Source organism: Triticum dicoccoides, chromosome 3B (assembly GCF_002162155.2).
Source record: "Triticum dicoccoides isolate Atlit2015 ecotype Zavitan chromosome 3B, WEW_v2.0, whole genome shotgun sequence".
NCBI lineage: Eukaryota > Viridiplantae > Streptophyta > Magnoliopsida > Poales > Poaceae > Triticum > Triticum dicoccoides.
In genome coordinates, this window is record NC_041385.1 from 410,050,011 (window position 1) to 410,059,892 (window position 9,882).

Here is a 9,882-nt window from a genome sequence, read left to right on the forward strand (position 1 = left end):
TTGTAGCTAGATAGCGCTAATTTTCTATCGTGCATATGCACACGCCCGCCCCCCTCTCACCCTCCCACGACGTCCCCTCCAGCACGCACATTCCTTTCTCCTTAGGTCGTTCACCCATGGTGTGTGTAGGCCACCTGGCTCCTTCTTTCCGGCACACACCGATCGATATACCTCTGTAGCCAAGTGTGCCTACCACAAACACACACTTCCCCTCTTTTCTTCTCACTGTCCATGCCCCCTATGTCCAATATGGTTCCATGCAGGTGCAAACTCCTGCCCCTCTTTTCATTGATCTCATACTCACATACTCCTTCCCCCTCGACATAGTAGGCCTCTCGCACCACCTCCTAGTTGCACCCCTCCCCACACGTTCGTCTCTCTGGACCTTATTTTCTTCTAACACATGCATGCATGTATATGTACCGAGCTCCCTACATATAGCTAGCTAGGTCGACTATAATACTTTTTCCCCACGCACCGATCGACTTACCTCACTAGTTATGTCTCTTCCTTTCTCAGGCACACGACGATTGATCTTCCTATGTAGTTACATCCGCTTACCACAACCATATCGTCCCCCCTCATCATCCTTGCATACCTGTCGACCCGTCTCTCACACGCACGTGCATACACAGACACACATCCCCTCTCTATTGATATTCCACTTGTACCCTCCGTTTGTCTAGCAGGCCTCTCCCACCATTTGTGAGAAGCAATTCCACCACCAACCCTCCGACACTCTACCTTTATCTTTATCCCAACCTTATTCCTTTGCTACACATATGCATGGATGCTGATAGATCTTCCTCAATACATAGCTAGGTCTCTCTCCTTATCCACACATATACTAGTCGATCTACCTCTCTATAGTTACGTCTCAGCCCCCTCCCCCCCCCCACACCGATAGTCGAACGTCGTAGGTAGGTATCCATGCCATAGAGAAAAAATGCACCTCTGGCCTCTCACATTCCAGTAGGCCAGCAGCCATGTATCTTTCACGTGGGCAAACACAAATTCGATGGCACTCTTCATCGATCACGCACCCACACACTTCATCCCTGTTATCGATTCTATCGATATCTCATGCTGATGATCCCTCCACTATCTTCTCGTGGATCGCTCCCTCTATATATGATATATCCACGACTCTGTTTCACACACATTGCATATGCTACGTTTTTTTGATTGAGATATCATCGACACATTGCCTCTATTTCACACAAACAATCTCTCTCACACCCACCCACGTACGTACCTGCACCTAAATAAGAGGTGCACACACGACGCACGTACTCATGTCTCGTTCCCGGCCACACCCGCGCGGGTACACGGTGGAGTTCATTTGACGCGTGTAGCGGTTGTTTACTCGAAGGAGGGTCCTATACCACGCGTAGACGGAACAATGTTCGACTACATGCGTTAGTATTAAATAAAGTTATACTCCTCAATGGCACATACGGAATATAAAACGATTATCGTCAGAAAAAAGAAAAATCTGCTCCACTATTTACAATGGAGCCTGCCTGCCGGGGTTTGTTTCTCGTCACACTATCTCACACAAGGCGGCGGTGGCCTCTCTCTCTCACCGTTGGTCACTGATCCGGCCGCATCCCGTCCGCCGGTGGAAAGGGAGGATGTGCATCATTTCTCCGTTCGACTGCGTTGAGGCAGCACGTCCGGATCTGCGGTACCTGCCGTTCTCTCTGACCAAGCTCCGGCGGCGTAGGGCCTTCGCCACTTGCTCGCTGTCGCAGTATGGGCAGATCCCAGCCGCCGGTGCCCTCCTAGTTACATCCCGATGACCCTCAAGTACATCTTCCTCCGGCCTTGCTCCACTGCCCATCTTCCCACGTTGCTGCATGTGGATCTTCTTTAGTTTTTTGCTTAAAACGTATCTCGACCGGCATACTTTCCATCTTGAAATCTCATCCTCAAACCATTTTTGATAAAAACCACCATGCTGCGATCTTTCCCTTATTACATGGAATACACTTCTTTTTTGTCGGCGTATGTGTCTTCATCTTGTGTTATTGGGCAGTAATTGTTTCCTTTCTACCTCCTGTTGCAAACAGGGCTATCCATTTCACCTCGTTGCTATTGCGACCTTTTGGTGAACTGCACAAATCACTTTTTTCTTAAGAGTGTTTTGTGCATTTTTGCCAAAATGTCACACAGGCAACGTTTTTAATTTTCTGTGGGACTACAGAAAGGGAGATTGGTTTTGTTATCCTCCTCATCCAACTTTGTGCCTAATCTTCTCCAACAAGTAGTTAGTCCTAAAGAGAGATCGCATATCGTCTTCTATTTGTGTGTGTTATGTTTCATCATCTGGTTCCACTATTATTGTAATCACACTGACTGAATATCTTTGCAAATAGGGATCATTAGCTCGATTTTAGTGGAGCTGCACAAAATGATCGGATTGGGATGTTGCTCCATACACCTATTTTTTGGCTACAGAGCTGGGTGAAACTAGCTGCCAATCAATGAACATTGTGCCCGGGAAATGGAGCCGTGCCTACGAACAACATCAATCAATTATATATATTTCTTTATTTGTACACCTTCTCACAACTTTGTCTTCAGTTGTGATGTGATATTGGCGCTGATCTGCTAACCATTGAGATGCATTAGCAGCCATGGTTGTTTCATTTGTATTTGATGATGGAATGTTATAATGAGACAATCTTGATGCAAGAGGACACATGAATCCTAAGTTGAAACCTTCATAGCATCACAGTACAATTTCATTAGGCTAGCCATAGTGGGAGTAACTTAAGTAGTAACATAATATATCCCAACAAAAAATTGCTTATGTGGCATGGAGTTAATGAAGAAAGAGATGCTTGTGGCAACATAATATGTTACTGTAACATAACACACCCCAAGGTAAAATGAGTCTATATCTCAATTAATGAAGACTTACATGTTACCATCCATATGTTAACTACCCAGTATGAAGGTAGTAACATAGACTACTCCACTATGCATGTTACTAGTCTAAGTTACTCCCCACTATGACCAGCCTCATGCTGGAAAATTATGCGTACATATAAACAAACCCTGAAGGATTGATAGCAATGCCAGAAACAATTCAACTTTATTTTGTCGACATGTGGGACATCCTTCATCCGGCTCAACCTGCCATGCAACAATATTGAGTGCACAACTGTGAAGATTCACCCTAGTTGTTGCACCGCAGTAATAATGACTAGTGAGCAGTCAAATCATAGAGCCCCACCTTCGCCACAGTAAGTTGCTTGGACAAAGCAACCATCATTTGTCTCTTCGTTGAGTCCGCTGCTACTCCAATATTCCTACAGTAACAAGTTGCTCGGGAAAAGCAACCATCACTTCACCTTTCCCACAGTAAGTACTACCTCTTTTTTATTATTCTAGAAAAAACCAGATGCGAATATTGGACGGTAGCAGCACAACAACTGAATCAAAAATTGAAACCAACCAATGAACTACTACTAATGCTCAGCGTTTGCTAGTATCGTGTACTCCATCTGTCCATGTATATAGGGCTTAATGCGTTTTCCGAGACTAACTTTGGCCCTATTTGGATCCATGGGTTAGAGTTAGTTTGAGCTAGTTGGGGCTCAAATAGCCCTAAAGTATCGAAACATGAGAGTTACTAGCAAGATGCCCATGCGTTGCACGGAACATCAAGATGCATTTGTATGAGTAGCTTATCTTGTGGGAGAAAAGGATGAACGAGGGAAAGCCTTATTTTCAAATGTGGAGAGGGGTGTTGGTATCTTCTTGCAAAATTGCCATTGTTTCCTTCCTATCCATCAAATATAAATTGGATGGCCTATATTGCAGAATGGCAGGCACACCATCATCACCGACTCTGTTTTTTTATAAGAGTAGAGAAATTGGAGCAAGTTGCACCAAACTCACCAAAAAAACTATTCCACCCAAGAGGTGCTAATTGGATCTCTACCCCGCTAGCCAAGTGGTGCTAATTGGAGCTAGTTCTCATGGGGCCCACTAAAAAATCACTTTTCTCTCCCCAACAAGTGCATTTATTGTCAATCTAACCCTGTCATCCAAACACCTCTTTGGCTAGAGTTAGTTCAGGGTTAGTCATGAGTTAGTGTAACCTCTAGCTAAGTTAGAGTATCCAAACAGGAGCAGTATAGGACATGTAAGTTGCTCAAAGCATACCATCAAATTCGTACGTGAAAGGATCTTTTTTTTGAAATGAAATGTGAAAGGATCTTCGAATGATATAATTTGCAAATTACATAAAATCTTATCAATAGTCAACGGCAACCTTGAAGAAAACATTAGGACTTATATAAAATCATATACCAATAGTCAAAACCAAGTGTTACTACTACACCAAACAAGTTCAAAATGAGAAACTGGACCCACTCATGGCACGTGTAACATCCCAAATTTTCAATTTGGAATGTTATACATTAGATCATCATTGTATATCATATTTTATTGTATTTTGGCTTGATCCTAGAAATTTTACGCAACTCAAGGACCCACGGAGAGAGTTGGGGATTTCGTTATTTTCATATTTGAGTTTTCTCAAATTTTGAAAATAGGATCATTTCATTTTTATTATTTTATCTTCAAATATTTCTATTATAAAAATAAGAGAGAGGGAATAAAATGACTTTCCCAAAATAAAGAAATATTGAGGATTTAATAAAAAATCAAATAAGATTTTATTTCAGAGTTTTATCGCTATTTTATTTGAATTAGGAAAAATGCGCATTTTTCAAAATTGCATTTAGGCCCCAAATAAATGTTCATCTGGTCCGGATTATTTTTAGAGGACGGGGAAAATTTATTTCGGGATTTTCGGAGTCCGTTTAGTATTTCTTTTATTTGTTTTTCTGCGCGTCTAAATTATTTAAAAAAACGCGAACAGACTCGTGCCGCCGTGGGCGACCCGGACACCTCTTCGCCCGGCCTTTAAAACACGCCCGAGCCGCCAGCCCACCCCAGCCCACCCTGCCGCCAACCCTAACCTTAGCTGCCGCCTCGATCGTCGCGCCGCCGCCGGGTGCCGCCGCCGCCACCCCTTTGCCGTCGCCACCGCCGGTTCCCGCTGCCGCCGTCGACCGCCGCCACCCGCCGGAGCCCCGCCGCCGGAGCCCCACCGCCCTCGCCGGAAGTAGCCACCCGCGCCACCGGTGGTTTTCTTCAGAAAACCGCCCGTTTTTTTATAAAACCGCGGTTGTTCTTTTATAGATCGTTTTTTCTTTTTTTCGGTTTAGTTTATTTAGCGGATGTTCGTCCGTACGTTCGTTTTAACGAACGGTTTTCATCGTTTAGCCGCAGACAGCAAACATTCATTTGTTAGCCTGTTCGTCCATTTTTCTTTTTCTCGGATTTTCCGCGATTATTTCTGATCGCGATTTCTGATCCGATTTTCGTTCTAGTATAACTTTTCGCTCGTTTATCAAGAGTTTCGTCTCGAAACCCTCTTTCCGTTTAACCAACTCAAACAAGTTTTTGCTACTGTAAAATTTGACTTAGGTCCAGATTAGTAAACAAAGCTTGTTTCTTTCGGCGTTTGACTTTCGTTGCTTCGTTTGATTTGATTCTTTTTGCCAACCGGAGTTCTTAAGTTGAACTTTCTGGTTAGATCTCTTAGTTGTGTTTTACCTGTGCAATAGATGAGTGCTTATTTATGCTTCTTTGTTTGCGATAGAGTACCCGGAGTGTGCCGCTTGCTACTTTGAGTGTCTAGGTTTCATGGATCATCAGCAAAGCAAGTAACACTTTGATCATACCTCTTTAATACCCAGTTTTATTGCATTAGATCAATCCTCAAACAATTGCATGATTAGGATCTGATTAACATGTGGGTTTTGGCAAGTAGATGAGGTAGTACCTATTACCTGTTTTATTTATCAAACCTTTGGGAGTTAATTCTACGTTTGCTTATATTGCTATGCTATGCTAGTAGACGTGGATTGGGTGAGTGTATCCATGACATATGTGAGATTGTTAATTAAAGGTTTACTTAAGGTGGCAACTTAAATTCACATCTGGGTGGATTGGGGCACCTGGGGAACCCAGTGTTGCCTGTATTTTTGGAAATCCCGGGGTACCATGTGATTCTCCTATGGACCGCCACCCAGGCTCAAAGGGATCATGAGATTATTCATGCTAGAAACTTCCGTGTGCAGCCGCAAACTATTATGGGCTCTAGCATAGTTGAGTAAGTTGTGTGACCTCTTTTAGTGGTAGACTAGCAGATGTAGGGGATGTAGGTTGGTACTGTCTACCCAGAGTAAAGAGTTGATGCTTCTGAAAGACTGTGTCTCGGTCATCCGTTTCTCAAACAGCATGTAGTGTGAGAAATCCAACGGAGGAGATCGAGTCTTGCGAGGAAAAGTGTGCAAACCTCTGCAGAGTGTATAAACTAATCATGGTTAGCCGTGTCCCCGGTTATGGACGTTTTGAGTATCTAGTACTTGGATTATCATGTGAATCTCATCATGTTACTTAATTTAATTTTGTTGGGTTTAATGATGATGCTTAATTGGGATTGAGTTGGGTGAACCTTCTCAATGTTTAACAACCACCATCATAGTTAACTAAAATTTATTCCTTTGTTGCAGGGAAAAATTGGCTTTATGCAAACTGTAACCATAGAGCTTTCCACCAGCCATATATGCATGTAGTGATAGCATTATTCTGTACATTACTCTCTATGTGTTACATTGCCAGCATATTCCATGTGCTGACCCGTTTTTGGGATGCAACGTTCATGTTGCAGACTTTTCAGACGACAAGTAAGGTGCCTTAGGTCGTCGTATTATACTCAGTGATGCCGTTGGAGTTGATGGACTCGCTTATCTTCCAAGCCTTCCGCTATTATCGTTATTAGATGGCCTTAAGCCATATTTATTGTAATAAGTTCTCTTTTGAGACATTCAATGTAATAAGTGTGTGATTGCTACTCTGTTATAAATCCTTCAAGTACTATGCGTGTCAGCATTACCGATCCAGGGATGGCACTAATGCACAGAGATCAGACTGTTTGAGGTCTGGTCGCTACAGCACAACACGCATGTCTCATTTGGTCCGTCGGTCAAAGCGCTTCCTCTTCTTGGCATAACAATGGAGTACAGTAATTTTTTTAGAATGCTCTTGGCATGTCGCTAAGATGTGATGAGTTAACCGACCTCAATATATGGCAAAATCGCCAGCCCACCGCACTTTGAGAGAGACGAGGAGCGAGAAGCAATACAGGCTGGTGGATTACTAGAGCTAGGTGTCGCACGGAGGCCAAGAAATATGGTGATAGCGTAGGTTGGCCATGTATGATGTAACTACACTGGGCTGACATGTTTAAAAGGAATATGAGCACGAAAAGAAGAGGTGCAGGCACCGACGCAGGTACTCTTTGCCTCTTTCCCTAATACTCACGCGCGGGTACACGATGAGCTCATTTCTGTATGAAGAGGCAGCTCACCAGATAATTTGGCGAGTGTAGTAGTTGTTCATGAGAACCACGTGTGGACGAATCAAAGTTCGATCATGACGCGGTGGCGCATTTTTTATAAATTAAGTTATTCTATTCGATGGCACGTATGCAACATTATTTTCTCAATGGAACGTGAATCGTGCACGCACTGAATGACGGAGCACGGGATGGTAGCCATGGACATGGTCAACCCTTTTTGGAGACTAATACACTACTTTAGATGTGTCCCATCAACTCGCAAACGAGGAGAAGTTTTTTTTGAAATAAATGAGGATAAGCTTTGCTTACTACTAGTACGACCTCTCCCTCGCTCACGCACGCGCGCGGTGGCTTGCATGACGAGGAGAAGCTTTTGCTTTACGATAGTGGGCTTAATACAGGCGGTGGACGTGCAACAGTTCATTCAGTGTCAGTTTGCCAGAAGTAGGAGTATATTGTAGTACCATCATCATTGTTCGACTTCCGAAAGAGGCGAAGAGCCAAGCGCACAGTCACCTACTCACTATATAACCGGCCGTGTTTGCACAAATTTTTTAACATAATACAATCTGGGTGGATTGCTCCAGTGGTCATCACACGTGAGCCAATCAATTCGCACCCTTCCGTCATGCTCCATTTTTTCTTGCGTTCCTTCCCCTGTCCAGCATGCTGACAAGTGGGCCCCATGCTCATGTATGCCAACGTGGTAGTCAATTATTTTGCCAGAGTCGGCTATCACACCCTTTCAATGCCACGTCAATGTACCCACTAAAAACAAGTTAGACTTGTTCGGTTCAACCGCCTCCCTTGGTGTTTGGAGAGGAATTGGCCATCGTGAGGCGGTTCTATAGGTGGGCAGGCGGCAAAAAATAGGGGAAAACGTGCGAACCAGCTAGACGAGAGATTTGGTTGATTTTATATCACTGAATAATATAAAATATTATGAGTGCAGACGCTCCACCGCGAGGTTCCTTGCTCCTTCTCGGTCGTTGGGAATATATGTTCTTCCACTCTTCTTTTTTACGTGAGCATTGTTCATCCTTTTGCCAACACGCCCGATCAAGGTGCATGTGTCATGCAAGAAAATGGAGATAAGCAGTGCATAAGTGAGTCATGCACTTCCATGACATGTACTACGCAATAATTTTTCTCCTCGATGGCACGTGAATCATGTATGTAGACGGAGCACGGGGTGGTAGCCATGGGCTAAATAATTACCTTTGATGTGTCCTGTCAACTCGCAGAACGACGAGAAGCTTGCTTGCTACACCCTCTCCCTCGGCCACGCGTGCGCGGTTGCTCGCAGCAGGAGGAGAAGCTTCTGCTTACAATTATAGTGGGCTTTATAGTACAAGCGGTCGACGTGCAGCAGTCATTCGGTGTTAGATTGCCAGAAGTACATATATACTGTAGTGCTACCATCATCATATTGTTCATATTCCGGAAGAGGCGAAGAGCCAAGCGCATGGTCACCTACTCACAGTATAACCGGCCGTGTTTGCATGATTTTTTTAACATACAATCTGAGTGGATAGCTCCTGTGTTCATCACACGTGAGCGGATGTATAGGTGGGCTAGGTGGGCAGGCGGCAACAATCTGAGTGCTAAAAGAGTTGATCCAATGCTTGGTTTTGTTTCGATTTTCCAACTATGACCATTGGATGGAGTGAATCAATGGCTTACATTCAAAGTTATTCTCATACTATAGAATGGTACAGGAACATGGAGAGATTTGGTTGATTTTATATCGCTAAATAATATAACATAATATGAGTGCAGATGCTTCACCGCGAGGTTTGTTGCTCCTTCTCGGTCGTCGGGAATCTATGTTCTTCCACTCTTTTGTTTAAGAAGTGAACTTTGTTCATCCTTTTGCTGACACGCGGGACATCTAGCATCAAGGTGGACGTGTCATGCAAGAAAATGGAGATATGCAGTGCGTAAGTGAGTCGTGCACTTCGATGGCACCTAGTACTACCCAATATTGTTTCTCCTCGATGGCACATGAATAGTGCACGTACTCGATGACGGAGCACGGGATGGTAGCCATGGACATGGTCGACCCTTTTTGAAGAGAGTACTAAATAACTTTGATGTGTCTCGTCAACTCGACGAGAAGCTTGCTTACTACGCCTTCTCCCTCGCCAACGCATGCGTGGTGGCTCGCAGCACGAGGAGAAACTTTTTCTTACAAGCAGTGGACGTGCAACAGTTCAATTGGTGTCAGATTGCCAGAAATACTACTGTAGTACCATCATTATTGTTCGACTTCCGGAAGAGGAGAAGAGCCCAGCGCAAGGTCACCTACTAACCTAGTACAGTAGTATACTATAGCCAAAGTTGGTCCACCTTTTTAGAGCATGGTTAATTAATATAGGCGGCTCTTGCAGCGGCACATCATTTAGAGCAAGTACTCTCTTCGTAGGAACAAAGGA